The following is a 14,742-nucleotide window of genomic DNA, read 5'->3' as shown; positions in this document are numbered from 1 at the left end:
AGTTATTCAAAATAGAATTTTGAGATTTCCTATGGAAACACGGTCCTAACTATAACTATCTACTGGCGACCGCCAGTAGATAATATATATATATATATATTCACTGAAAAAACCATGGGTTTCACACACGTTATAGTTAGGAATTAGCATTTAAAAAACCTTAGAAATTTAATGAAAAAACCAAAGGTTTCACACATGTTATAGTTAGCTGGACATTTCACTCGTAAAAAACCAATGAAATTCCCCCGTTATAGTTAGTTCAGCTAACTATAACTCGCGCGCCCGCAATGCACTACTGATGACGTCACATATTACATCACTCATGACATGGTCAGTGACATCACTCATGACATCACTGATGACATCTCAAATGACATCACTGATGACATCATCCAGTGAATGTGTGTTTTTCTGAAAATTAAATATGTTTTATATATGTATATCTCAAGGTTGATGGAAGAATAAATGAGTATATAAGTGTCTAAATTGATGATTTGTTTCTGAAAAATTGATTGTATAACTGACTGATTAAGTGTATCTTTTTGAATACATGGCTTAGTGAGTAATGTTTAAATGTGTAAATACCTGTATCAGTCTCTCACTTTGTATATAAGTGGCTGCATGGGTTGGTGAGTAGCTACATGAGTGTCTATATAGGTTAATAGTTGGTTTTTTGAGTATCAGTAAGAGTGTCTGAGTGTCTTCATGGTGCGGTGGGGGGTATTACGTAGTGCATAGATGCATGAATGAGTGACTCACTGTTTGTATGTATTGAAGACAGCATGTGTGCAGGACTGTATGGGTGGATGAGTGTGTGCATGGGTGTGTTAGTGAGTGAATGACTGTCTCAATAGTGTCTTCATAAGTAACTACATATGTTTTAAACTAGTATATGTGACTATTGTTGTTTATAAGTGAGTATATGTGAGAGTGAGAGATTGGAAGAGTTCCTGTATGAATAAGTATGTGTTTCTATAAGTGATTGTTAAAAAGACTAAGTATGTGTAAGTTTCTGTTAAAGTAAGTGTGCTGGTGTGTGTATAATTGTATATGCAAGTAAATGGATGTTTGTTTCTTTATTAGCATGAGTGACTATGTGTGTGAGTAACTCTATGGATGAGTGGGATTGTGTTACAGGATGTTTAGGTGTATGAGTACATATGATGTGTGAGTACATGTATGAGTGACTGTATAGGGTTGTTGGTGGATGAGTGGATGTGTATGTGGATCTTAGAATTACTGAATAGGTTGTTGTAACTGTTATTGGTATGTCCATTGTTTTGAAAATTTTAGTGTCTATTTTTGAATGTTTGTATCAAAGGTTATATTAGGGTGAGAGGAGGTCTACCACTCTGTCACAAGGATAATGTCATCAGTGATGTCATTTGAGATGTCATCAGTGATGTCATGAGTGATGTCACTGACCATGTCATGAGTGATGTAATATGTGACGTCATCAGTAGTGCATTGCGGGCGCGCGAGTTATAGTTAGCTGAACTAACTATAACGGGGGAATTTCATTGGTTTTTTACGAGTGAAATGTCCAGCTAACTATAACATGTGTGAAACCTTTGGTTTTTTCATTAAATTTCTAAGGTTTTTTAAATGCTAATTCCTAACTATAACGTGTGTGAAACCCATGGTTTTTTCAGTGAATTTCAAAGGTTTTTTAAATGCTAATTCCTAACTATAACGTGTGTGAAACCCATGGTTTTTTCAGTGAATTTGCAAGGTTTTTTAAATGCTAATTTTTTTTTTTTCTTCTATTTTTTTTACATATTTTTATTTTAATTTTCTATCCTTTTTTAAAGACTATGGTTAAATTTTTAAAATTCTATAATATGTTTTTTTAAATATATTTTATAAAATAAACATGTAAAATTTATTAGCAATACATTTTTTCCTTTTTTTGAAATTTTTTTTTTAGTACGCGTACCGTAAGCTTACGGTAAGCGTGCGGTTTACGCAACGTCCGTAATTTATCTACGCTGTTTGCGTATAGTTACGCAATTTGCGTAGCCGCGCGTACTCCGCGTGGGGCGCGTACGCGTGTACGCTACACGCGCACGTTACGCGGAAGTGTCGGGGAGTGACTGTTATGCGCATGCGCGCAAGCGCGTGTCTTTTTTACGCGCATGCGTACTTTTGCCGTAAGCGCACCGTAAGCGTACCGTAAGCGTACGGTAGGTCATGTGATCATGAAACACAACTTTTGATTGGTTGAAACTACTTTCAGTTCTAGAACTCTCCTACACCACACCCATTCCCCTCATTTCTGCTTGTGATCCCTTAGGAGAAGGAGCTGGGTTGTCTTTGTGATACGATGGCAGAACAGCAGAGCTCTTCTGAGAGTGAGGCTAGCAGCACTACCTTGAGGCAGAGAGCGAGGAAACAAAAGACCTCTTACGTATGGGATTATTTTAATTTTCCAGAAGGCCAGCAAAAGGTAAATGCACCCTTAGTGACTTGCAAGCTGTGTAAGCGTGTACTTTCAAGAGGTAATCCTGACAGGAAGTATTCCTTTGGGAATCACACCATGATGAGACACCTTAAGGATGTACACAGAAGGACACATGCTCGACTTACTGAAGGTAACCCTTCAGTAAATCAACCAAGCACATCCACAGCAGCTCAGCCTGGACCATCATCTGCAGAGCCGACTCCTTCTTCTGCAGGTCAGGTGAGCCCTTCATCTGTGGGGGGAGCATCTCCTTTTTCTGGTCCTCTGGAAATTAACCCTCGGTTTGCGAGGGTTGAAGTACGGTGCGCCCATTGTCACGATCTAATTACTTATAGGGAGACCAGTGTTTCCCTAGTAAACAGTAAAATAGATCAGCACACTTGTCGTACCGTCTAATATTCCCAATCTTTCTTTCCTCTGTCCCTGCATGAACACAACGGCTCTTTTAAGAGCCAACCTTACCTTTCATCTATTTTTTATATATTTTTTTTAAAACTTTTTTTTATTTTTTTTTTACCGTACGCGTACGGTACGCATAATTTTTTTTTTTGTTTTTTAAAAACACTAAAAATCAATTATCACATTACAAGGTCCTTGAGAGACTACAATTAAAAACTGCAAATGTGATTGTAGAGAAGTGGAAAAAAGGGACCATGACATTATTGACTTACCATACCCACTCAAAAAAAGATTTATTCATTTAATTTATTTTTAATTGCTTTTAAAATGGTTATAGTTTTCGAAAATTTTCTATCTCAATCTGAAAAAAAAGAAAAAAGTATTAATATTTAATAAAACATTTAATAATACAGTACACATATTTACATATTTTTCAAAAAATATTTTTGCCTTTTTTTTTGCTGTTTTCAGAAAATATTGCATTTCACTATAAATTGTGAAAACAATTGCATTCATCATTTAACAGCAGGCAAAAAAAAATTAACAATCTCAAAGATTTTTTTTAAAAAAGCCCAGAATCTCTTTTTTCATAAACATAACTTTAAAGAAATGCATAATATTCTAAAAAAATATCATCTAATATCTATACTTATTTCTTTAAAATACCGTCTGATATTTTTGTTTCAGAAGTATAATCACAATAATATATGTCAAATAACTCCACAATACATCTGGTTCCATTTCCTTTAGGCCAAATAGTAATTTTAAAATTCTTTTTTTGTTTAATTTCCAATGGTAATCCAATAAAAAACAAAAGTTTAAATTGTACAGATGTCACCGTTTCTCTGTAACATTTTGGTTTCCGAAAGATTAATTAATAATTAAATAAGTCCACAATAGAATTGTTTACTTTTCCGCATGGCCAAATAGTAATTTTAAAAATCTTTTTTGAAAAAATTTCCAATGGCAATCCAATAACATTCCAAAATTTAAATTGTGCAGATGTTACCGATTTTTTCTAAATTTTTGGTTTTCCAAAGTTTCCTTAAAAAATGGAAAAATTTCACATTACAATTGGTTACCTTTCCATTAGGCCAAATGATAATTTGTTAAATCTTTTTATTTGTAAATTCCAAATGGTAATCCAATAAAATGGTAAAATTGTTTTCTCCAGATGTTGTCAAATCTCTCTAAAATTTAGGTTTCAGGAAGATTAGATAGGAATTTGCTAAATCAAAAGGCAAACGTTGCTTAAAAATCAATTGGGAATCATTACACAGTGTCCAGCCTTTTTCACATTTAAGATAAACTGTGTAATGACCAGAAGTTACAGTAGGTCCATCATGGAAAATTATTGCAACTGTTACAAAAGTTTTTCCTGAAATTGATAATTGCTGTCCTGTAAACTTCTTTATTAAAGTATCCAATTTTGAACCATCAGCTCTACATCGTTGCATCATTAAAATTACATACTGTCTGTATTCCTTTAAAATTGATGTTGAAAACATGTCAGATTTACACTCACTGCATTGCATGCTATGATTAGCATCTTTAACTAATTTAGCAAAAGTGACTGTTTTACTCTCTGGCAATGTTAAATAAATAAACCTTTCAGAATCAACATTAGAGCCACATATATTATAACAGTTTTCACAACTATGTTCTTATTTATAAGAGAGACCAAACATATTTTGTATTTGTAACCCTTCCTCTTCCAGTACCTGAAGAAAATACATCAAGAATTCCTGTGCATCTTGCTGTACATTTTGAGAAAACTGTGTTCGTCCTGAACATACATCTAAAACTTTTCTAATTTCAGTAGCACTTTCTATTTGAGTTTTATCATTACTCAGCTTTTCAAAAAGGAGACTCAGCACAGTACAGAATCTTTTTCCCTGATTTACTATTATCTGCTCTTGCAAACTTTCCAGATAAAATGCAACATTCAGCACTACATTAGCGTAGCAGTTGACACCAGAGCTATTTTCAAAATAACATCCTACAACCTGTTCTTCATTTTCCTTATTCTTTTTGCTTGCAATTACATCACTCCTCTTTTTTTTCCTCCTCTCTACATCTTCATTACAGATATTCTCATTTCTCCTTTTACGAGAAACTACACGTTTCTCCAACACAGGATACTGACCTAAATGAGGAGCATAGCTTCTTCTTAATCTATTATACTCCTTTACACAGTTTGTATCAGCACTAACTTTTGAGTCATCAAAGTCTATCATGAATAAACCTGATAATGTTTTCACTCGTGACAAAGCAACATATGCCATACCTTCTTTGAACACAGTTGAACCAATGTTCACAAATGCACAATCTACAGTCAATCCTTGAGACTTGTGAATAGTTACAGCATATGCTAGAGAAAACGGAAACTGCTTCCTACGTACATATAAGTCTTTCACAAGCATGAAACGAACTGTACAACGACAAATATCTTTAACTTCTTCTATCTGATCAAATTTTATTTTTAAACATTCAATTCCATCTTTTTTCTGATAATTAATAAAACCCACAACTCTTCCCATAGCTCCATTAACTAAACCTTTTTCAACATCCAAATTTCTCCTTAAAAATACTCTACAGTTCATGCAAACATATAGATTTTTTTCTAATCCAGCTGTTTTGGAAATCTTCTTCTCTAGTGAATCCAATTTATTTTTCAGTGTGCCTGTTAATGTGACAGTAATTCTTCCATCCTCAATTTTGTCCACTGCTTCCAATTTCCTGATATCTTCCTTTTCCAATTTCAAAAGCTCCTCATTGAATATTGAGCATTCACGTAGAGTTGGCATTAAGCAGATGACACTTTTGTTTTCTGCAATGTTCTTGTATATCTTCTCTGCAACTATTTCTTCCTTTGGAAATAAATTATGTAGCAGCCGAGTCTGTAATGCTTTTTTGCCAGCTTCTGTGAGTAGTCCAATCCTGATATCTTTCAGAATACTACCATATTCTTCATCGTTTGCTTGCCTCATATTAGTTGTAAGTTCCTTGTACTCAAAGAAGGACCAAATATTTGCATTACCGATGCTTCCCAATGACTTCTTCGTGTCTTCATGTGTCACAGTATTAAACACTGGTTGTCCTTTAACTGGAGTAAGTTGCAAAAGATCTCCAAAAACTATGACGTGTTTTCCTCCAAATAACACGAATTTGCTGCATTCTTAATTGCACAAAGGCAAGCATTAAGTTCGATACCATGCTCACCTCATCAATAATGAGAACTTGCATCTTCTTCAATACTCTTGAAACTCTTGAAACTTCCAAGCATGCTTCTCCAGTTAGCTTGTTGTATTGTATTTTGTATTGTATTTTGTTCTCATGCTCCACTGGTAACATTAGCAAACGATGTAAAGTGATTCCTTTTATGTTATATGCTGCTAACCCAGTTGGAGCAGTAACCACACAAGACAAAGTAGAATCCGTTTTTTGCTGTAGGTAGCTTCTGATGACTTTTATAAGGAAACTTTTTCCAGTTCCAGCTTGTCCGCTTACATACATCCTGATTGGATGAAATGATGTGCATGAGCACTCTTTTTTTTCATGTAGAAATCCGTGATCAATTTTGTTTCTGATCTCTTCATAAATTTGTTGCTGCTCTTGATTCAGTTGTCTTTCCAAATTTTGTAAGTCTATAAATTCTTCTTGAGCTTGATTCATAGCCGTTTCCACTTCATTCATGGCTATTGATGCTTCATTTTCAACGATTGGTTGTCCTAGGGGATCTTGACTGAGTGTTCCTGAACTTTGGCTGTCCTGAGAACTGTCTCTAGCTATTTCTGCTGCAATTGTAGTTTCCTGTTCAATTTCTTCATTTAACATTTGCAGATAAGTTGTGAATGTTCTGCATTGTATGCTGTCTTTGCAAGCATTAAATGAATCTTCATAGCTTTGAAATTCTCCCAGTAGTTCATCCTCTGTACGCCATGGTTTAAACAGCTGTAAAAGAGCCAAGTAGTGAAATTCCTTTTTGTCAGTAGTGTCGCAACTCAGCTTCCGGTGATTTATCAAACTTCCTTTTGTTTGCTTCACCAAACATCCTTCCTCACCAATAACTTTATATTTTCCATTGTTGATGTCTTCTGCGGCTTTCCGTGAATAAATGTAGTTCTGCAGCACTTTATAGAGACACATGTTCTCCAGATGATGACTTCTCTTTGGGTAATATGTATCCAACATGTTTGATTTCAAAATATCTGTACTTTCTGGGTCATTCTCGGCCAAATATTCAATTTCTCCAACAGATTTCAGTACCCGATTTCTCATTGCTGCAAGGCCTAAACTTGCCCAAATTATTCTTCTTGATTTCGAGTAGAGACTTGCAGAAGATAACCTATCTGAACATTCGTAGGATCCAATTTCTCGATGCGATAACGTCTTCAAACTGAAACTGTACAGCTTCTTACTGACAGTTTTCTCGTGAGAAATCTCTTCCCACATTTCCTTCAATTCTGTTTTTTCTGATTTCGTAATGTAAGACGTTACATATCGAGCAACAGCAATGGAATTGTCAGCTACATACTGTATATCCATGTTAGCGTTCCACATGGATAAAATCACTGGGTTGTAGTCATTTATATTTTTTGATTCTTCTTTTCTTTTAAGGTTGTAGGTATTCTTAGGTGATTTTCTTGTGATAGTATGTCTCACAGCTGACATAAAACTGTTAACTCTTCCTTTTGAAAGAACAGGTCTAGGAAATCCAAATCGACATTTAGTGTAGTATTTATCTTTGCTCTTGTATTTCCGTCGACAGTATTTTCCACACCGATGACTTTGGAAACGTAAAACTTGCTCCTTTAACTTTTTCTCTTCTGTGCTTTTTGGTATAGCACATGTTGCATATTCTTCAATGTAAGATAACACTGCTTCATCAGTATCTGTTCCAAACTTTGGGGCATCCTTGATCCACAACAGCATATGAATATGAGGAGCACCTCTTGCCTGGTACTCTTTTCTCCAAAAGAAATCCACTACTTCTCCTAGAGGTGGATTTTTTTTATTGCAGATGAAGGACATCATAGCCTCAAATCTATGATTGAAATATCTGCAAACATTAACCGGATCCAATGAGCACAGTTCTCCTGCTGTTTTGTATTCGATGTTTTTAATGTTTGAATTTGCCTCTCGTAGAAAATCCAGTAAATCATCCCAAGCGTACTCAGCACAGCTTAGGGTAAGGAACCATGTTGGTGTTCCTAAATTCCGTAACATGCATTTTAATTCACCATGGCGTCGGTACCAATATTCATTTGTCCCACGCTGACAAGCCATCAGATTGATCAGTTGTGTTTCCAAATGATCATCTCGGTGCTGCACTTTCTCCATAAAATCCTTAGCAGACACATTTTGTAAATGTACTCCACTTTTTAAAATGTGATTTACTGCATAAGACAGTGCAGACAAGTCGCTTTCAAATAAAAGATCGAACAAATAAGGAATACTTTGTCGAAATCTGGGATCTTCAGCATATAGTCTTGTAGTCCGATACTCAGAAGCTGGAATCTGTTCCGGACGTTCATCGTATCGTCCTCCTTTTCCTTTAGGAAACAGCTGGGGAAAACATCGAGCTTCCAAGCTCTCCTCCCATACACTCACGGGAGTTTCTTTTGCTTTCTTCATCTGAAATAGATCAATATTGTCTCCCATAACTTCTTTTGAATGAAGAGGATGTATGCTAAAATGTTCACAAATTTCTTCTTCCTTTGACTTGTCCACTTTTTCAATTTGTCCAGTTGGTGTTTCTGTGTCTTCTTGTAAATCTTCTTCTTCTTCTTCTTCTATATAAATTGATTCATACCATTTGTTATTCCTTTTCAAATACAAATTTGCTCTTTGTACTTTCCGTACATCTACCAGCTCCTGCCAAATCTTCTTATTCTTTGTAGGTACACCATTAACCAGAATAATTAATGGTTCAGTTTCCAAAGTATCCGCATCAATAGTTTCCATATTTTTTTTCAAATGCAAGGGCAAATACACCACTCTACCTTTTAAACCTCTCAGTAAATCTGAAGGAGGTAATTTACCAGTTTTGGGCTCCATACGTACTATGGTCTGGAACGGATGAACACATTGAATGAGTATAGACTTGTTGGAAACGCCCACTCCCACTCCGCAGGGTGGTGGTGGACTCCCCGAACACACTGTGGTAGCTTGGCTCGAGTGGTCAGGAAACAGGCGCAGTGCTAAGCATACAATATACCCATACAATAACCATGCGTGCATCCGTTCCAAAAACGACTCTACACCGTAAAAATTATGAAAATATTCTTTCTTTATCTTTTTCTCTTAGTTGCTGATTGGAAAAATAAATAGGTCAATCACAATATACAAATTTCAATTAGTGCAGGTCAAATAAATATTGGCTGTTGAATGAAATAAATAGGGGTGATCATAAATAGCAGGGCATAAATACAAGGGCAATATATACAGACAATTAAATACTTTGAGGCAATAAATACTGTATCAATAAATATTGTACACCAACAAGTCCTGTGGACCTATAAATATAGTGCAGCAATAAATAGGTAAAAACTCAATAAATACAGTATCCCCAATAAATAATTACAAGTATACAGCCCCCCTCATATAATCAGTTGACACTTCACTTCTTAAGGGCTGATTTGGCCCAGGCACAGCTTGTAGGGTTGTGGAAGGCTTGAGGGGGGAGGCTACTCCCTGGCTGGGACAAGGCTGAGGCCTAAACTGAGGTAGATCAAAGGGGGGGAATACCAATGCCCTGGCTTTCCTTCTCCACACAACCTCTCTAGGTTAGTCCCAGTTCACCCCAGGCACAGTCAGGTGGGTTTCAGCACCTCCCTAGCCCCTTAGAGCAGTCTCTCAGGTCTCCACAGGGCCTTAGGCGCCCTCTACTCCACTTACTGCCCTTTTTCTGATGTTCCGACGCCGCTGGAGTCGGGTCGACGCCGTGAGGCGGTTCCGGTTCGGTCTCGGCGGCCTCGGCACAATGTCAGTTCTTTGACGACGCCGGTAGGCGGCTCCGGTCCGATGTCGGTGGCCTCGGTTCGATCTCGACCTCCGATTCGACGGCGTCGGGCAGTCTCTTCACGATGTCGACTTCGGGCGGCTCCGGTCCGATGGCGCTCTCGGCTCCGATGACGTCGGCCGGCCTGGCCTCGATGTCGACTTCCGGCGACTCCGGGGTGCGATCCTCACCCCCGACCTCCGGTGCTCCTCCTCACAGGCTCCGGGCGACTCCGGAGTGCGATCCTCACTCCCGACCTCCGGTGCTCCTCTACCTCGGTCTCCGACGACTCCGGAGGGCGGACTTCACTCCTCCGATGACGCCGCTCGCTCGACCTCGGTTCACTTCCTCCTCGACCTCTGGTATTCCTCTCGACCCCCGTCGGCGCCCTCTCACGACCTCAGGCGGCTCCGGGTACGACGTCTGCTACTTCAGTCAGCGCCGCTTCTCCACCTCGGGCTCCAGGTCTTCAGGCTACTCGACGCCGGACTCCAGGGAAACCAGTTCTCAGGTCAGGATCTTGCTGCTTTCTGCTTCTAAGGCCTGTTCCTGCTGTCCAGGTCCTTAGGTTGAGTTTTTCTGTCTTCTTCCCACACAGGGCTATAGGCTGGGATCCATCAGTAGGGACAAGTATCAAGGGTGGGTTTATGGACCCCACTCCAGGCACAAGTTTCCACCCCTGCTGCTTCACTCCTTCCTCCTTCACTGTTGTGCTGCTCTCTCTTCACCAGTCAGGTGCCAACTGCCAGCTCCAACTGCCAACTGCCTCTCTTATCCTCCCAACATTCTAAACGGTCTCCAACTGTCACAGGGTTCTGGAAGCTCCTGGAATGTTCTGGAAGGTGCTGGTAGGTTCCAGTGGATGCTGGTGATGTCACAGGTGGCCACCATCTTGTGCTCCAGGCCCTCAGACAGATGTTTCAGGGGTAGCTAAAATGGCTCCCTGAATCTGCAGCAACACGAAAAAGTCTGGTGGTTCCCAAAAAGGAAAAATTCAAACAGGGTTTGAGGCAAAAGTGGGACAAAATAAATAATGATGAGGAGGGACCACCCAAAGGGCTGACAGGTCTAACACGCGTCCCCCCCAGCTGAAAGTGGGGAGAGCTACCCAACCCCTTGGGAGTTCTCATCACTAAGGCGGAAATACCTTGAGAGACCGTCTGCATTGGCGTGGTCCACTCCAGGCCGATGTTCCACCTGAAAGTCCATCCCCTGTAGGGAAATAGACCACCTCAATAACTTGGGATTCTCCCCCTTCATTTGCATCAGCCAACGAAGGGGTCGGTGGTCGGTCTGAACTAGGAAGTGCGAGCCAAACAGGTATGGCCGCAACTTCTTCAGAGCCCATACCACTGCAAAGGCTTCACGCTCTATTGCACTCCACTTCTGTTCCCTGGGAAGTAGTCTCCTGGATAGGAAGACCACGGGTTGATCCAGACCCTCTTCGTTGAGTTGCGATAACACTGCCCCAATGCCATGTTCTGATGCATCTGTCTGGACAATGAACTTCTTGGAAAAGTCTGGGGCCCTTAAGACCGGGGCCTCGCACATGGCTTTCTTCAATTTCTCAAAGGCTTGCTGACAAGCCTCCGTCCAGACTACCCGTCGAGGTTGTTTCTTGGACGTGAGCTCCGTGAGAGGGGCTACGATGGTACCGTACCCCTTCACGAAGCGGCGATAGTATCCCGTGAGGCCCAGAAATGCTCGGACCTCAGTCTGTGTCTTGGGGGGTTCCCAGGCCATGATGGCCTCGATCTTCGCCTGGAGGGGTTGCACCGTTCCCCTACCCACCAAGTGTCCAAGGTACACTACCGACCCCTGCCCGATCTGGCACTTGCTGGCCTTGATCGTCAATCCAGCTTGTCTCAGGGCCTGGAGAACAGCTTGCAGGTGACGCAAGTGATCCTCCCAGCTGTTACTGAAGACGGCTATGTCATCCAGATAAGCAGCAGAGAAACTCTCCATTCCGGTGAGGATCTGGTTTACCAGGCGCTGAAACGTGGCAGGTGCGTTCTTGAGCCCAAAGGGCATCACACAGAACTGGTAGTGGCCATTGGGCGTGGAGAAGGCTGACCTTTCCCTTGCTCCATCAGTCAAAGAGATCTGCCAGTACCCCGAAGTAAGGTCAAAGGTACTTAGATATTGGGCAGCTCCCAGCCGGTCAATCAATTCATCCGCCCTAGGGATCGGATGTGCATCAGTCTTTGTCACTGAATTCAGTCCCCGGTAGTCCACACAGAACCTCAGTTCTGGTTGGGCACCCGGTGGTGCAGCTTTCGGTACTAACACCACCGGACTGGACCAGGGGCTGCTAGAAGGTTCAATCACTCCTAGCTCCAGCATCTTAGTGACTTCACTATGAATGCTGGCCTTCACCTTGTCTGACATCCGGTAGATCTTGGACTTCACAGGTGGGCTGTCTCCTGTGTCCACGTCATGGACGCACAGGTGAGTCCTACCCGGGACAAGGGAGAACAACGCAGAGTACTGCCCCAGGGCCTGGCGACAGTCCTCCTGCTGTTCAGGAGTTAGAGATGGGGAGAGAATCACTCCCTCCACCGACCCATCCTTTTCCTGAGACGCAAACAGATCAGGGAGAGGCTCGCTTTCCACGTCCTCTCCTCCGTCAGTCACCATCATCAAGATGACTTCGGGCCTCTCGTGGTGGGGTTTGAGGCGGTTGGCATGCAGCACCCGCAGGGGCTGACGAGGGGTCTTCAGGTCCACCAAGTAGGTAGCCTTACCCTTCTTCTCCAACACCTCAAAGGGTCCTGACCAGCGATCCTGGAGGGCACTAAGCTCTCCTGGTTCGATCACCCACACCTTCTGGCCAGGCTCCAACTCCACCGGGTGAGCGTTGTGGTCATACCACGCCTTCATTACTGCTTGGCTGGCTTCCAAGTTGTCAGAAGCTTGCTTCCACAACTTAGCCATTTGGCTCCGGAAGGCCAGCATGTAGCTCACCACATCCTGGGGGAGCTTTCTGGGAGTTCTTTCCCATCCGTCTCTCACCAGGTTAAGAGGTCCACGTACAGGGTGCCCATACAGAAGCTCGAAGGGGCTGAAGCCCACTCCCTTCTGTGGCACTTCCCTGTAGGAAAAAAGTAAACAGGGTAGGAGGACGTCCCATTTCCTCCGCAGGCTTTCAGGCAGACTTCTGATCATGCCCTTCAAGGTTTTGTTAAACCTTTCCACCAGACCATTTGTCTGGGGGTGGTAAGGAGTGGTGAACCGGTATGTCACTCCACACTCCTTCCACATTGCCCGCATATACGCTGACATGAAGTTGGTCCCCCTGTCGGACACAACTTCCTTGGGAAAACCCACTCGGGTAAAGATTCCCATCAGGGCCCTAGCCACAACAGGTGCTGTTATGGTCCTCAGAGGTATTGCCTCTGGGTACCGTGTGGCATGATCCACCAGAACCAGGATAAACCTGTGACCAGCTGATGTTGGCGGATCTAATGGACCCACAATGTCGATGCCCACCCTTTCAAAGGGGGTGCTAACGACAGGAAGTGGTTCCAGGGGAGCTTTCAGCTTCACCCCTGTTTTCCCACTGGCTTGGCAAGACACACATGTCCGGCAGTAGGTATCGGACGACACTTTCATCTGAGGCCAATAAAAGTGTGGGACAAGACGGGCGAAGGTCTTGTCTTGCCCCAGGTGTCCGGCCAATGGTATCTCATGAGCCAACTCTAAAAGGAAGGCTCGATAGCGTTGAGGGACTACCAAGGCTCGTGACGATCCATGTAGGGGTGCCTTGGGTTCACTGTAGAGGAGGCCATCCTCCCAGTAAACACTGTAGTTCCCTTCAACGTTCCCTGCTGCCTGGGCTTCGGCCTGTCGCCTCAGCCCCTCAAGGGTAGGGCACTCCCTCTGGCCCTGGCAGAATTCCTCCCTGGACGGGCCTCCCTCCACGTGCCACTCGGCCGGGATGGGTAGGTCCTCCAGGTTGGTAACGTCCCCCTCCGCAGACTCCTGGTCCACCACCTCCGGTGGCCTATCCGTCCTACGGGGTGGAGACGCCGAGGCAGGCTCCTCCTGTCCTCGGTTCTTCCCTTGACTGGCAGCTGGCTGGGCCTTTGTTCCAGGCTCCAGCCGGAATGAACTCCCTCTTCGGGTAGTCTCGGACCTTGTGCTAACACAGGCCCAGTCAGGTGTACCCAGCATCTCGGTGTGAGTCCGGTATTCCACCTCCTTCCAAGCGTTGTGCTCCATGTCATTGCCCAGCAGACAATCGACTGGCACGGCAGGGCTTACGGCAACTCGAAGTGAACCTGCAACCCCCCCCCATTCAAAGGGAACCTCGGCCACTGGATAGTGACCTGTTCTGCCGTCAGCCATCGCGGCTGGGTGGAGTACATCGGGAATTACCTGCTCTGGAGACACCAGTTGGCTACGCACCATAGTCATACTGGCTCCTGTGTCTCTCAGAGCCTCCCCTCTTTGGCCGTTGATGGTGATCCACTGCCCATACTTTGCGGTATTTGCGGGCACCTGGATCTTAGGAACCATCTCCCGTTCTCCCAGGGACACTAAAGTGACACCCGCCCACTCCCTTCCCTTAGTTAAGGGCATCTCCTCCCCGAGCACTACACTAGCTACTCCGGGGGGCTTTCCTCCAGTGGGAGGGGGTGAGCGTTTCTGACACTTCGGATCTCCTTTATAGTGTCCAACGCCACCGCACTCGTAGCAATGGACAACCCTTGGCTGCTGACTCTGGCCAGGATTAGGGTTTCTGGGTGGGTTAGCCTTAGAGGTGAATCCTGTTCCCTTCCCTTGGAAGTTATTTTGGGGGCCTTTGGAGAACTCCTTTTTCTTTTCCCCTCCTTCTTTCTTCTGGGGGGCGCCCTGTCCGGCCTTTTGAGTATCCCCT

Source organism: Triturus cristatus, chromosome 5_2 (genome assembly GCF_964204655.1).
Source record: "Triturus cristatus chromosome 5_2, aTriCri1.1, whole genome shotgun sequence".
Classification (NCBI taxonomy): domain Eukaryota; kingdom Metazoa; phylum Chordata; class Amphibia; order Caudata; family Salamandridae; genus Triturus; species Triturus cristatus.
This window is presented reverse-complemented; position numbering follows the sequence as displayed.